The sequence below is a fragment of the Anser cygnoides genome, chromosome 7, assembly GCF_040182565.1.
Source record: "Anser cygnoides isolate HZ-2024a breed goose chromosome 7, Taihu_goose_T2T_genome, whole genome shotgun sequence".
Lineage (NCBI taxonomy): Eukaryota > Metazoa > Chordata > Aves > Anseriformes > Anatidae > Anser > Anser cygnoides.
This window is the reverse complement of record NC_089879.1, coordinates 17,274,152-17,289,117: the sequence shown is the minus strand read 5'-3', so window position 1 is coordinate 17,289,117 and position 14,966 is coordinate 17,274,152. Positions and strand designations below refer to the sequence as shown.

Sequence of the window (14,966 nt, the reverse complement as noted above, 5' to 3'; positions counted from 1 at the left end):
GACACATCAATTAACTGTCATTCAAAAGATTGCTTATAAGTACTTGAAAGCTCGTTTTGATCAAGGAGAAACTGAAAGGATGACACCAAACAAAACGCAGCCTCATTTTTCAGCAACATGAAACAATGCCCTTATCAGCAAGAGAGACTTCTCTAATCTTACCCAGAAAAGGCCAGTCACCTTCTGGTCAGCTTCTCTATTCATATTTCTGTTGACACAGACGAATAAATGAAAATATATTTTTCTTAATAGCTTTTAATTGCTAAGATCTCTTGATGACTTCTTCAGTCTAAATCATAATTTTTCTATTTTTCTAATACTTCTTAAGTTAGTTTTCTGAGATAAATGAATACTCTTAATTCTTCTTGCAGAAAGTTTTCCCTTTTTATTTTGAATGCTTATTTAATTCCTCTGAGTTTTTACCAACAATTTCACTTACAAACAATCTGTAGCAAAAGAAATCAACTATATTGTGCTCAAACATTTCTGGTACTTCAGCTTTAGTCTAAAAGCAACTACAAAGGTAATGCATACCTTTCTTTACCAAGATCATAGCTGTACTACTCTGATGTGGTTCGTGTCTTTGAACACCTTATCATGTAGAATGGAATTTCTTGAGTTATCAACTTCCAAACTGTCTACTAAGATTTTAACACAAAAGCATGAGTGCTGCAAATACCTTTGTTCTTAAGTCATATTACCTTTTTTATATTTTAATAATGTCTTTTGGTAACTTACTGATTAAAACCAAAGATATTCTATTCATTTAAAAGAGTATAGGTATGTTATAAAAGTATTTAAAACAAGGAAAAGACTAGCTGGTCAACTCTTCATTAGAGAATTTTACTGTAGCTAAGTACATTATTTAAAATAGGCAGTAACTAGGTTTAAAACTCCATGTCAGAAAGCCAACTGACATCATTCACAGTTAAATTGCTTAGATGTTAGAAATTAAATGTGCCATGATTGAATAATTTCAACTGAAGAATGATCACACAGATGTTCATTGTAAATTCCACCTCTCGTTATACATCTTTGGAACAACAGACTGTAATGGGATGCAACTGTTAAAATAGGTTCCCTGAGCTTTTCAAACACAGATAAAAATAAGAAGAAATACTAACAGAAACCATCAAAAATGTATTTAATTCCTTCTTATAGGGTTACTTCTTTCAAAGCTAGATAAATTAATTATTTTAATTATCTCGATAAGTTAATTAGTTCAAACAAGCCTCATGTTCATTTTTACTGTCTCCCAAACACTGACAGTATGATAGGTGTATTCAAGAGAGATGAATGGTGAGCATTCAATGCAGAGAAAACCACCGTCTGGCCCACCAAGGGAGCCGAACAGCCCACTTCCCACACCTCTGCTTTTTTTCAGCACTTATTCTATGTGTGATAGTGTGCCTACACTTTCTTTAAAACAAAACAAACAAACAACAAAACCAGGCGTCAGATACAGGCAGAAATCCATATGCATTTGTACCTTACTAATAGCAGTCTTCCCATTTGAGGAAAGACTCCCACAGAACTCATACACTTAAAAATAACTGCACCCACACACATGTGAACTAACTGTTTAAAGAGCTTTGAAAGATGAGCTTCGCAGCATGTTTCTGAGCTACAAAGTGATAGTAAGTTTGAGGGATAACCCACAGTACAAGGGAAAAATAAAATATCTCCTATCAGAAAAACCATCTTAAAAATAAAGTTTTATAATTAATAATTAAATGATTATAATTTTAAGATAAAATATTTGTAAGAAAACCATATTCATGTTCATACAACCACTATTATTACTTGCATCAATGAAACACTCATGCTAACATACACTGTGGATTTATACTGAAAGGAAAAGCATTCCAAATTCACCAGAAACAGTCTGCAATTTAGAGCTACAACCTATCAGAAACTTAAGTATTTCATAAATGAGAAGTACTACAGAACTTTGCTGTATCTTTAAATATTTTCATTTAAAACCTGTTATAATTGATATTGATATAAAAGACTCAGAGGTATATTACTACAGCTGTAAAATTTATGCATCTCTAATCATGGCATATAGCTAACAGAAGAGCAACTTGAAGCATTTTCCTTAGCACAGGAAATCTAGTTCTCATTTTCTAATTTTGTAGACGCTGAATCCATGCCTATTTGTTTGCTTGTACTTCAGCTGTTGGGTTCATAGGGTCACATGAATAATTATAAGATTATTTTGGATAGTACTTAGGGGCCAGGAAATTCTCAGAGTTTTCATGACTGAATTGTTTAATAGACTTTTAGGTCAGGCTACAGAACATGATTTCATGAAACAAAATAACTTTGTTCTATAAAGAGGCATTTTCCACTTAAAGTCTTTTTTTTTTTTTTCTTAAATTACCTAGAAATAGAAAAGGCACTATTCCTTGACCAAAGTTAGAACAGAACATTCATAAACTGAATTTAATTTTTAAATAACACCTTTAATCTTAGCTTACTAATAGAGTGAGTCTTCATTCATTACTGCTCAAAATGAACATTTAATAAAAATCCTTTAAAAAAAAAGTGGGTAGGGGTATGGTCCTATCTTGTAAATTTTCAGAAGAAAACTTTTGGCTAAAAATAAACAATTGTAATAATCCAGAGTAGTACAATGAAGCAATTGTACTGATGTTGATATTGAATCAGTAGGAGTACCTTCAACACTATTTATCTTCCCTAGCCATTAGCTGCTCAGGAAAAGCATGCCGTATCTATAGAACACATCTCAAGTAATAGAGAGCTTAAGAAGAGAAGAAGGCAGCTGTCAACAGGCAATACACAATGCAATGACCTAAAGAATTAATTTCCTCTGTTCCTCATTTTCAGTTGGTAAGTTCAAATGCTCCCTTAAACTAAATAACTGCACTGCAGAATGCAGTATGTTCAATTTTCACATAATATTTTGTATGGTACACAACCTTGATGGTGGATACCTAATATACACTAATAGCCATACTCATATTAAAATGTATACCAGAATAAAATTGTATTTATGGAAATAATTGTTACTAGAAGAGTTTTTGAATTTAATCCAAATCTGCTAAAAAGATGAAATGATAGCAACACTACAATTAGGATAAAATTCTTGAGTTTCTTCTTTGTCTCCAAATAGTTTTGGAAACCAATTTCAAGATCTAAACAAGGGATGATTATTCATTCATTGTATTTCCAGTTCAGTTCTACTTACACAAAATCCACAAAATAGATAATCCAATGTTCTGCAGTTTTCAAAAATTCTAATTCCTTCATCAGATTAAAAGATGTTCTTAAAGTAAATATGCTTGCTTTACCAGAGAGATAATGAGAGCATGAACAAACAGGAGCAGAAACAAGGGTGTGAGAGCAGGAACAAGACTGCATTAGTTTAGTATTTAAATTATGGTTTTTAGCTGTTAATAAAGTAAATGTGATTCTGCAGGACGAGAGTATATGTTCTTTCTTTTCCCACTGGAGTGGAATGTCACTTGAGGCTTGATTTTCAGAATTTAAGGCATCTGGCTTAAGACCAGAAGAACAGAAATATTTTAAATTAACTTTCCTTATTCTCTGGGGATTGTTACAGACCCAGGGACTACAGTTTAGTCATCCATGAGATTTATTTTGCTTTAGCTTCAACTAAACTTTGTATATACAACAGCTTCCTTACCAGAATTCATAGCCATCCTTCTCAGTGCAATCATTTTTATAAATTGCAATTATATTACACTGAATTACATGCATAAGTGATCTATGTATGTGTTTATCCTCTCAAAATGAAGGATAAAAATTACATTCCAACCAAAAGCTTTTCTTCAATACCATCACAGCAGTTAAAAAAAAAAAAAAAAAAAAACTGACTCATTTATCTGTAATTACATATGCTCAATTTAAGATTTTTAAAACTTTCTAAAGGTTCATCTTGGTAAGAAATAGTGCTCTTGAATAACTTTGGGAGAGCTGAGTACAGATTTGTTTTGAATTAACTGCACCAAGGTTTCATGTGCATAATGAAGTATGCACGTACTTGAGGGAGGAGAATTTGTAGTATTGTTTCAGTGAACACGCAAAAATGCTTGTTTGCTCTATAGTTTTAAATAATTATCACTGAAGGACAGAAAAACCTTGAAAGCACTGTATGTTTCCATAAAACTCCAGCGGTAGCATAACATTTTTCTAAAGTCTCAAACACTCTAAACTACACAAGTACACTGTTAAGATCTCTAGATGGCATTTTTGTCACAGTAGCATCATTCTGAGAATAAGCAGGAATCCTTTCTTGTTCAAACAGCATTACAGTAAGAACTTGAGTCGGCATCAGGGACCAAAACAACAACAAAAAAAATCCTTTATAAAGGTTACGTGGATCTAATTGATCTTTACTGTAGCACAGAATAAACAAACAGAATTTCCAGACCCCTATTTTCTCAGCAGCATATCACGGGCAATCTATTCCCATGGAAGGTAAAGATTTCACATGCTTTTTATAAGAGGTCTCATCAACCCAAAAATATTTTATCCACATAAACTATGTAAATCTATTAAAATACCAGCATAGAAAAAAGCAATACTGTTCCTGAAGTACACTATGTACTTTTTTACTGAAAAAGTAATTTCATAGATGTACTTCTTTTTATTCCAAAAGTCAACACTTACACACTGGACTAACACATTCTTCTACAATGAAACCCATCTATGAAGATTTATCTGTCAAAGAGCATATGAAAACAAAAAATGAAGCAATGATGGAAGTTCAGTTGCTTTTCAAAATTTAAGATGGGAAGTTTGGGCACTAGTGTATTATTGTTAAAATAACTGATACAAAAATGTCACTTCTTAAGAATCAAAGTCTCTCTCAAAACTAATAGAGAAGTGAAGAGTAAAGATGGAAGCAAATGCTATTCCGTTAACTACATTAAGATGGTTTTGCTAACCCTGCACTCTCAATTTGCACTTGACAAACTTATGTTACTGCAATTTATTTATTTTTTTCTTTTTTTTTCTCGCTTGCTTGTTTTTGTTTTAATTGCCTGATGGGCTACCTCTGTACTTACTTTCTTTACAGGGCATTACTCCTCTGCAGTTACTAACACAACAAAAAAAGCCCATACATGCTGCTAAGCATTAGAATAATTTAACAATATGTAATAGCGTTATATGCCACAGCTTACCAATTCTTTGACTGTGTACACACTTTAAAACAAAACAATTATCTTGCTATGTGTTTACTCAGATCCTTGTAAAATAAGTCCCACAGCCTTATGATACCAGAAATTAACACAGTATACATGACTTTTTATAATAATCATAATATATCAACCTTCCATTACCTTTTGTAAAACCTACTGACAACAACTTCATAGTGGCACAAAGAAAAAAATTGCTATTTGGACCCTTTTCTGAAGACCTCAAATCTTTGTCATAATATTCCCATCCTATTTTATTTTAATAAAGCAAAGGTACAACACTGAACTACAGAAGCATTAGAGAGGCAAAACTCCTCCCGCTATATGAGTGAAAATGAGACAAGGTATCACAAAGCTACAGATTGTATTTATCAAGTGTTAAGAATAACACAACTTACTCCTACTAATCATCACATGTACAAAAAAGAACATTATTACATTATTTCCAAAAGTAGGTACTTGTGTTCCTCACTTACCAACCCACACAATACATTGCTTGGGTCAAGTCAAAAGCACTGTTCATAGTTTAAATTCCTGAAATACAGTACTTCAACTGGAAGACCAGTCTGGTATACTTAAACACTACACAATTCTGAATTTTTTTCAACTATTTAAAAGTGCGGTGCGTCTGAGGAAAGTGAATGACTTCTCACTAGCACACTGTGTAGTGTGAGCTGCCTTTAATTTTAGTTTCATACATATATGATGTGAGAGTAAGATGAATATTTTTAGTATGTATAAAAGCAAGCACAATAATCAAATGTTATCCTGATTGTATTTCTACTGAAAACCTTTTTTTTTCTTCTTCTTTTTCTATTGTTTACACCGATAGGTATAGAATTTACTTTTCATGTATCTGTTTACTGAATATTCAAAAAAAACCACTATATATTCAGTTTATTGTTTCAATACACTTCTCTAGTGAATTGTAAGCATCTTCTATAAATCCTCACTGTACATGCAATATTTCTTTATCAATATACAGTAACAGCAAAGTATTTGTTAGGGGCTTCACTGCTGACATCATTAACTGTGTCTAGAAAACAAGAATTTTGTTTACCGAAAGAAAAAAGAAAAAGCAAAGACTGTAAATATATTATTTCTAGAGTTAGAATATAATCCTAAGCAAACAAGTGGGCAAAATTTTGTGCAAGTTTTATAACTTTAAATACTAACATCTCTTAAGTGACTACAATCATTTAACCACAACAAACTAATAAACATTCACACGCAGTATGCCTAACTTGAACAAAAGTGAAACAACACAGACTTTTAGAAATTAATAATAGTTTACATCTGCAAAGTACCGACTGAAAAAGAAGTGTGTTCCATTAATAAATGTTCTGTTTAATACACCAAGAATATATTCTTCTGCAGCTCTACGTTCTTCTTTCTGAAGGAAAACTTTCCTGTAATTCCTGTAGTAAAAAAAACTTTTAAATATTTTATCTTACATGAACCATACCTTTTCCCCTTGTGTTTCACCATATCCATATCGTTATTAACTGGTAGTAAAAATGACAAAGTTGTATAGAACTTGAAACATGCAGACACAAGCAGAAACTGCAAGTTAGCTTTCAGCAATACAAGACGACAGTCTGTTCTCGTCTACAGAGACTGATTAAGAGCCCAGAGAGAAAAGACGTGCATTGCCAAATCGTAATCCCTTCACTGCTTTTCACATGGTCCTGCTTCACCTCTGCAGCTCCTACAAGGCTACTTTTCCAACGGTCAGTGGAAATGTGTTCATTATAAAAACTCCATAAGCACTTTAGTTTAACCACTGACACATAGATAATAAAATCTGAAATATTTTATGTTTAATTGTGCTGACATGCTGGAGTTTGTGTTTATATTACTGCAAAGTGAAATGATGCAATGCTAAATTTATCTGAAAGCATTGCTATAGACTCCTGATATTACACAAATTTATATAAAGAATATTTTACAATGTTAGTTATTAAACAATTTCTAAAAATTGTTTACAAATACAGAAAATAATGTCACTGGTACAATGCAAACTCATTGTAAGTAAAAGTAAAATAATTCTTTCCACATTAGATTTCTCAGCTCTAAACTACTAATACGATTACATTATTGCAGAAAACACACAGATTAATAGATACAAACTTTGAGCCAAATTATATCAGCACAATGAGATGATTTCTAATTACTATCCTCTTGAAACAGTTCCCAAGCATGCTGCTGAGGTTGCTGCACAGTGTTTTGCTGTGAAGTCGCAGATGTCCTTTCCCATTCACCACCCTATTTCTTCACAAGGGGGCACAATTTGGAAAGCAAAGACCTGTTTCACGTGTAATTTCTGTAAACTCAAAAATTCCATAGACGACCGTGTGCTACCTGAAGAGTATTTAAGAGTTGCAGAGGAACATGAAGTGAACAAAAGAGAATTTTTCCTAGCACAGGAACTGAAATAGGCAGTATTAAAAATTCATTTATTTCATTTTCTTTTTGATTAAAGTATAGATGAAGAAGCCAACATGGAAGTGCTACAGCACACTGGGTATTTTGTGGCTTCATGGCCATATACTCCTCATGAAGACTCTTTAAGCAGGCCACACTTCACATAGACTTCTCGCATAAATCTCTATCTGGTAACCTGGGTAACTTTATCTCAGAAGCGGGCCTTGCTATTATTAAGATTACCCTCAAATACCACTCTTGAATAACTTTACTGCAGACAAACACTGACTGAAGAGCAATGATAGGTGAGAATAACATGCCATGGAAGGTGGGAAATAAAAAAAAAGCAATATGTGATAAAGGCAATGACAATAAAGGTAGTAGGAAAGCCACTGGCTAGCAAAAAATGCAGGAAATGTGACAGTTGCATATCTTTTGAAAACATGTTTAAAATAACATCACAACCCCCTTACTGTCTTTAAAATACTTTCCCTTACTTTATTATGGAAAAAAAATAATGCAGAAGAAAAACAATGAAAAGGTGATGCTACAGTTGCATGCTAGAGTGTAGGTAAAGTGAACAATATGGAAAATATCCAACTATCAGCCAAACCAGATAGGTTCCTTCAGGGTGCTCATACAATAACTAACAGACAGCAGCAAGTACAGAGAAAGGGCACATGGCAAAGACCAGGGCTTTCCTATCCACTGAAAACACACAAAATTACTTTAAAAAAAAAGAAAAAAAACAAGCCCTGTAACAAATATTTTAATATTAACAGGATTATCATTATTCAATATACCAAATCATCTAGCAAATAACATAAAGACAGTGGAAAATAGCAGAATTCTGTAAAAACATTTTAAAATAGTCTAAAAAAAATCACAAAAATGCTCTAAAGACAACACAGCCACTTTAAATAGTGTAGGCTCTATCATTATAACTGCTGTTACAATACAGTTTTCTCATTATTCCAAAACTGAAGCATAAATGATTTCAAACGCATGGTTTTGTTGATCAAGATCTGCATCTATGCTTCTATGGAATCCTTACATTTACTAAAATAATGAACTATCAGTGACTGCATACAGAAAACTATTCTTTCAAGAAAATAGTTTCTCTGTTTCTACTCACTAATTTCCTGGTATTTCCTTGATATTATACCACTTGCTTTGGCACCCAAAATTTCATAAGTTTTGGTTTATTTCCTTAAGCATTGGAAACCAGGATAAGTTTCCTACCTGTTACTGTCAGTAAAAATATACTTTTGTATGTCAAGGCATGACTACAAGATATTCTAAAATTTGACTCTCGTTTCCTGTCAGGATTTGTGTCTAGAAGACTATTCATTTTAGTAGTATCAATACTTGCTGAAGTCCCATCATGGAATTCCCAAGCACAAAAAGACAGGGTAAACACCTTTTCCACCCGCAGCCATGTCATTATGCTATTTGGAAATATGGATAGATCAAGAACATTTGAGCAGAAGGGCAACAGAAAACATACACTGGAAGGAGAGCCAGGGTCATTACTGAGATGGCTGACGTCTATTCCTTCTTTGCCTATTTTATGCCAATAAGGACTTTGTTCCCAGGTAGAACAACAATGGGGTAGGTACATAGACTTCACTTTCTGTTTTCTAGCTACTGATATACTCTGTTGAAGTGTATCAGTCAAAATTAAGGATGTTAGACAGAGACATACAAATATTTAAAGATACCTCTCCCACTGAAAACATGTCGGATACGCTTGTAACCAAGCTGAGGTTTGCAGCACAGATTAGCTCCCTCTATAATTTTATGTGCCCTATAACTGCAAGCTACAAAAAGCAGCAATTCTTCCTCACCTGGCCTACCAGAAGTTTTACTGGAAACAAAGAGAAATGTCTACTGATTGCCTCATTTCTATCCCCTAACTGAACATCTTAAATAACAAGTCTGTTCCTTCATTTCACTGAAACCTCTTTCTTCATAATGGGTAGCCCCATGTTTACGTAGGAGGTATTAATGAAAAGATGCCCAACTTTTCTATAAACATTCCAATTCCAGCAGCAGCTTCTATTTCCCCTGTAAAGTAGGGGAAGAGCAGTCACCCTGAATTAAGTGAACTAGCGAATGTAATAAAGTTCATACACGTAGTTTTAATTGCTTTTTCTAACTACAATGGAATTTATTCAAAGATACACTTGAAGTTTGTTGGCAAACATGTACAGACATTTAGTTCAAGTATGAACATTTTCAAGTATATGGATGTTTTAAAGGACATACTAGCAATCTGCTAGCAAAATGGTTTTGAAAAAAGGAAGTGATAAGAAACACTATTAAAATAAAAAATAATGACTTATAAATATGCAATGTATTTAGCTAAGCGGCTCTAGGATTTGTAGCTTTACCTATACTATGCTGCTAAAGTTCACATTATTTCATAGCTATTACTCTACAATAGCTGCAAAAGAATTCTTTGAAAATTTAGAACACAGCACCTGAATGAAAAGTATAATTTGAACTGAAAGTTTCAAACTTCTGGTGTCCTTTATAAATTCTTCAGCCTAAGTGCCTATGACCACATCATTACCCAGATAGTGTGAACCCTGATACCATCTAGTACAGAAACTGATTTACTCTTTTAAGCTTCTTTAATGTACAGTGTGATCCACTATGCAAAGAAACACTTCAAGACAGCCAATCTGTTCTTGGCAGTCCCAACAAAACAAACATCTAACAGATTTTCTAACAAATACAATTTAAGTGCATTTCTGGCAGATAAACAATGAAATTCTCTTTTCTCTTTAGAGACTTAAGGTTTATGCAGAAGATCAAAACAGTATCTAAATTCCATGTATAGTTTGGTAATGTTACCAGCTGAATTGAAGATCATTGTGTCCCCACAGTCTTGAACGTATTCTTCTCTTCACAAACAGGCTTGCTGAACTAACTGAATTCACAGCACCCTAAAGTGCTTATACCTTCCTTACACACACACAAAGAAAGGCAAGACGGGGAGGTGGTTGACAAGCCTATGCTCATTAGGTTTTCAGGCCTGATCTGCTTCTAAGATCTCATCAAGAGCTCCAAGTATCGGATGCAGGACAAGAGGTAAGGGATGACATGCCTAAACCAGTCAGGAGTCAGGCAGTGGCAAACCATTCTTGCTCTCTTTGTCTTAGCAAGAAAACTAAATGCATTTCCTATCAAATACACTTTACTTGGGTTTTTGTCTTTTGTTTGTTTTTGTTTGTTTGTTTGTTTGTTTTTAGGGTGGTGTGTTTTTTTTTTCAATGCCAAAACATATGGACCTAATAGCGTGAGAAGATCTACAATAGATTCCACTTGTTCTGTGGAATTCATCAGATGAACAATGTCGTTCCCTCCAACCCACATCAACAGCTTTTTGTTATTTGTTTTTCTTCCAGTGCCAGGAAGAAAAGTTATATTTTCTCAATAATGTCAAGGAATTTTAGGTAAACAAACCACTGCAAAATGCCTGAGGGATGACAGTTTAAAGTTTGTTTGCCAACACATGAGGCATAAATGGGGCAACCTGCTTTAGCAGAAGATGACATTCACCCCAGCTGCAGGATTTTCTTTACAAAAATGTTGAAGGTGCACTATTACTCAGCTTTGTTCTCCTTCCAAGGAGAACAAACCATCTCGGCAGAAGACTGACTCCATTACCTCTTAATTAAGAGCCTGTCAACTCTAAATTAGCTTTAATTTCACAGTGACCTTCTTTGACACTGCAAAGAGCAGAGAATTTGTGCTATAGCATGGAAGTACATATTTCCTTCAAATCATTAAATACATATGTTATTAGCTTTCTACTTATCCATATGAATGGAAACTGAGGACAGTACAAATCTGCAAGGAATGGTATTACAGCATACAGAAGTAGCCTGAAGGGGGAGGAAAAAAAAATAAAGGAAAAAAAAAAAAAGAAGAAAAGAAAAAAAAACATTAAAAAACAAAGACAACAACCAACTAATCCTTTTTGGTCTACTTGCCAAGTCTGTCCCAAAGCAGAAAAACTCAGAGATGCACAACATAGGCATTACAAATTTTACACACCTTTCATTAAATTTGTTTATGTAGGTTTTTCCCAAAGAGCTTTAACTTCTTAGACGTTTTGGAACCTGGGTCTGTACCAAGACAAGCATTTGCAATGTACGCTATGTATGCTAAGTACTCCTGTCCTCTCGCTGAGAAAGAGTGAGCTATGTTTTGAGCTCCAGTAACTTATGCTTTTCATCACAAATATTCTGCATGATTTGATCCAAACCATTCCTGGAAGGCTGCTCCTCAGTGAAAAGAGAAAAACATTCCTGTGAAAAATTATTTCCTCCATGAACATAAATGGGAACTCTCCAGCTCATAAAATTACTGGTAAGAAGGAAGGAAGACAAAAATTCAGGAGACCATTTTAGAGGAATTCATAAAAACAGACTCAAGTCTAGCTTGCACTTTTTATACCTGACAAAGACCAACTGCAAATTGTTGCTTACCTAAGCAACAATTCAGCTGCCACAATTACAAGGCTAGATGAACCACTCTCTACTGTATGTCCTTTCCTTAGATACCTCTTTTGATGAGTTGGGTAAAGATAAAATGGTGTATGCATCAGTCACTCTTAGATAAGGTTTTGTGCACAAACTCCTATTTTTCAAAGCACATGCAAATATATGAAACCTTGTTATCTTCTCAATAATTATACATAAAATTAGTAAAGAATCAATACTGCCAAACATTTTCACACACGAAATAGCTGTCAAACCTTTACTACCTTTTCCTCTTTTTCTGTTTTTTTTTTTGTTTGTTTGTTTTTTAATGAATGCAGCTGAGACTTACAAAGAAAATAAATTATAATGCCAACTTTCTTCAAAAAATAACTGAAAGAAAACCTAATTCTAAAAAACTTAAAAGGTGATCAGAATGCTTTTCTAAAATATTGTCTACAAAGTTCACATGTTTCTAAGTTTTTTGGCACTTTTTTTTTCCCCACCATATAGGTCTAGGTCAGTATTTGTAGTCAGAAGATTATAGTTCTACATTTCTAAGGGTGGGAAAAAAAATGTTTGGAAGAAACTGCCTACTGGACAGCTTTGGATATTAATAAATAACAGGATTTTCTTTCACTCATGCAATGCAAAAATATTAGAACATGATTGTATGGATGTTTGCAGTCTGACAGTGATAAACATGATATGATAATACAACATTTTAAAATCATTCAGGAGCACCCTTCAAAAGTACACACAGGCAACCAGAATCAAAGTTAGCTATACTACTCTTAAACATAAAGGCTAACTTTATATCAACCTCATTTTCATTCATCTGAGCTAAACAGTTTTTTAGAAAGCTGTTGTTATTTGAGAACTGTGAAACTGCAGCTATTCAGATGATTACTGTTGGTCAGATAAAACAGTTACACTGTGTTTAACAGTTAAGATTTTCATCAGATTCCACCTACTGGTAGGAAAACTGTTTTCTACAACCATGACAATGGTACAAACAAGCATAAAAGCTTTGCCCACAATCTTATCCAATTAGTAGAAAGTAAAATACACAACTGAGTATTTTGGACAGGGAATCTGAGTTTTTGTAAAAGTTTCTGATTTAAAAGCAAACTTGTTTGAAATACAGAACAGTGAAGATTGAAAAAAAATAAATTCAATTTTTAAATTTTATCTTATACAATCTATCTTATTTAGTGCTTGCACCACTCTTTACATGAAGCAAGAGCTTTACAAGAGCAACAATGTCATAAATACAGCTTTCCTAAATGTTTTTCAAATACATGTATGAATATACAGTATATCTGATGCAACAAAAAGCAAATTGAATATTTTATATTCATATAATTTACTTAGAATAAATCTTATTATTTATATTCATCTCATTAAAAAAAAAATCATTAAATTAAGGTTTGTCATACTTAAGGTCCATTCCATGGACCTTACTCTTCTAAATAAAAAAGGGATACGGACCGGTTGACCTACATGCTATCATAAAGCCTGTAAAAAGATAAAACGGACTGACCAAACTCTTTCACCTGGTCTCAAAGCATGGGAAAAGACCTGGCTCCCTAAGTGTACCTCTTAAGTTGGAAATAAAAACAAGAAAAAAAAAAAAAACTTTTCCCCATCTTTTCAACGAAAGTGGAGGAGTGCTTCACCAGAACTTGCCTGAAAGCATCCTTGAATACCTTTTAAATACCATAAAAATACCTACCCTCTACCCCACAAGAACATTAGAAAAATGTATGTACCTTCCCCTACCCTGCCCCCCCCCCCCCCCCCCCCCCCCCCCCTTTCTTCTTTTTTTAATTCTCTTGGCCTAATTCATGCCAGAATTTACTTGTATTTTTCCTTTGGCTGACCACCATTCCAATCAGACTGGGAATTATTTTTTTTTTTAAATGTAATATGGTAGGAGTCATTCAGAATGTCACAGGAAGAAGAAAACAATATGTGGAAAACACTTTAAAAAATTGACAGGAAAGGATCTTTTCAAAGCAACTTCAGACACCAATGTCTGTTGAACCCTTTGAAGTGCTGTGAGCCTTTTAGGATAAATAATCACATAAAACCTTTTAGACACAGTAAAAGTCATAGCACAAAATGAAATAATGTAGCATACATGTCTCTGAAAGAATACAGGACCATGTGAAGATATATAAACCTGTAGCCAAGCTGGCAATGCTCCACTGAAGGAGAGCTTCCCAACCAGTGAAACAGTTAAAAATGGGGTGAGCTTGTACATGCTGTTCCTTCATGAAGTATTTGACACAGAAAAGTGCCAAAGAAGCTTAGTTCAGAAATAAGCTGTGTTATAGCAAGGTGGGAAGAAAAAGAATAAAATTGTAATTTGTAATTTTTGTACAGTTGTAATTTTTGCCAATAATGTGAGTGCTTTCTTCTAGATTTTTAAATGTTATTTATCTTTGAATGTTAAGAAATAAACTAGTTACAGGAGTAGTAACAGAGCCATAAGGTTTGGAGTCACATACAACAGATCTGTTGAGTCTACTGGAAGTAAATTTACTGTCAAGAAGTAAGCATCTTTTTAAATACTTTGAAGAAGCCAGTTACTTCCCGCATTAAAACAAACCATGAATGTTTCCATGTGCCATTAAATCTCCATCTTGTTTGCGCACCGTGACTGAACTAATAACGCTTCAGAGCTGGGAACTCAGCGCAGCACGGTGCGGGCACCTGAAGCAGCGCTGTGGGGCCAGGGGTGCACCGAAGCATAGCATTACCTGGTTTTTCCATTGTGTCATATTTCAGCTCTCTCCTTGCCATTACATTAGCTAATGGAAACATAACTGTACATAACATGGTGATGACAATTCCACTTCAC

The 14,966-nt window shown here is 33.9% G+C and overlaps 1 protein-coding gene across 10 annotated transcripts in view; it reads right to left on the bottom strand.

Annotated features, from left to right (window-relative positions):
- Nucleotides 1-14,966, bottom strand: part of PLCE1 (phospholipase C epsilon 1) — a 157,987-nt gene that overhangs the window by 101,816 nt on the left and 41,205 nt on the right. The window lies entirely within an intron of this gene.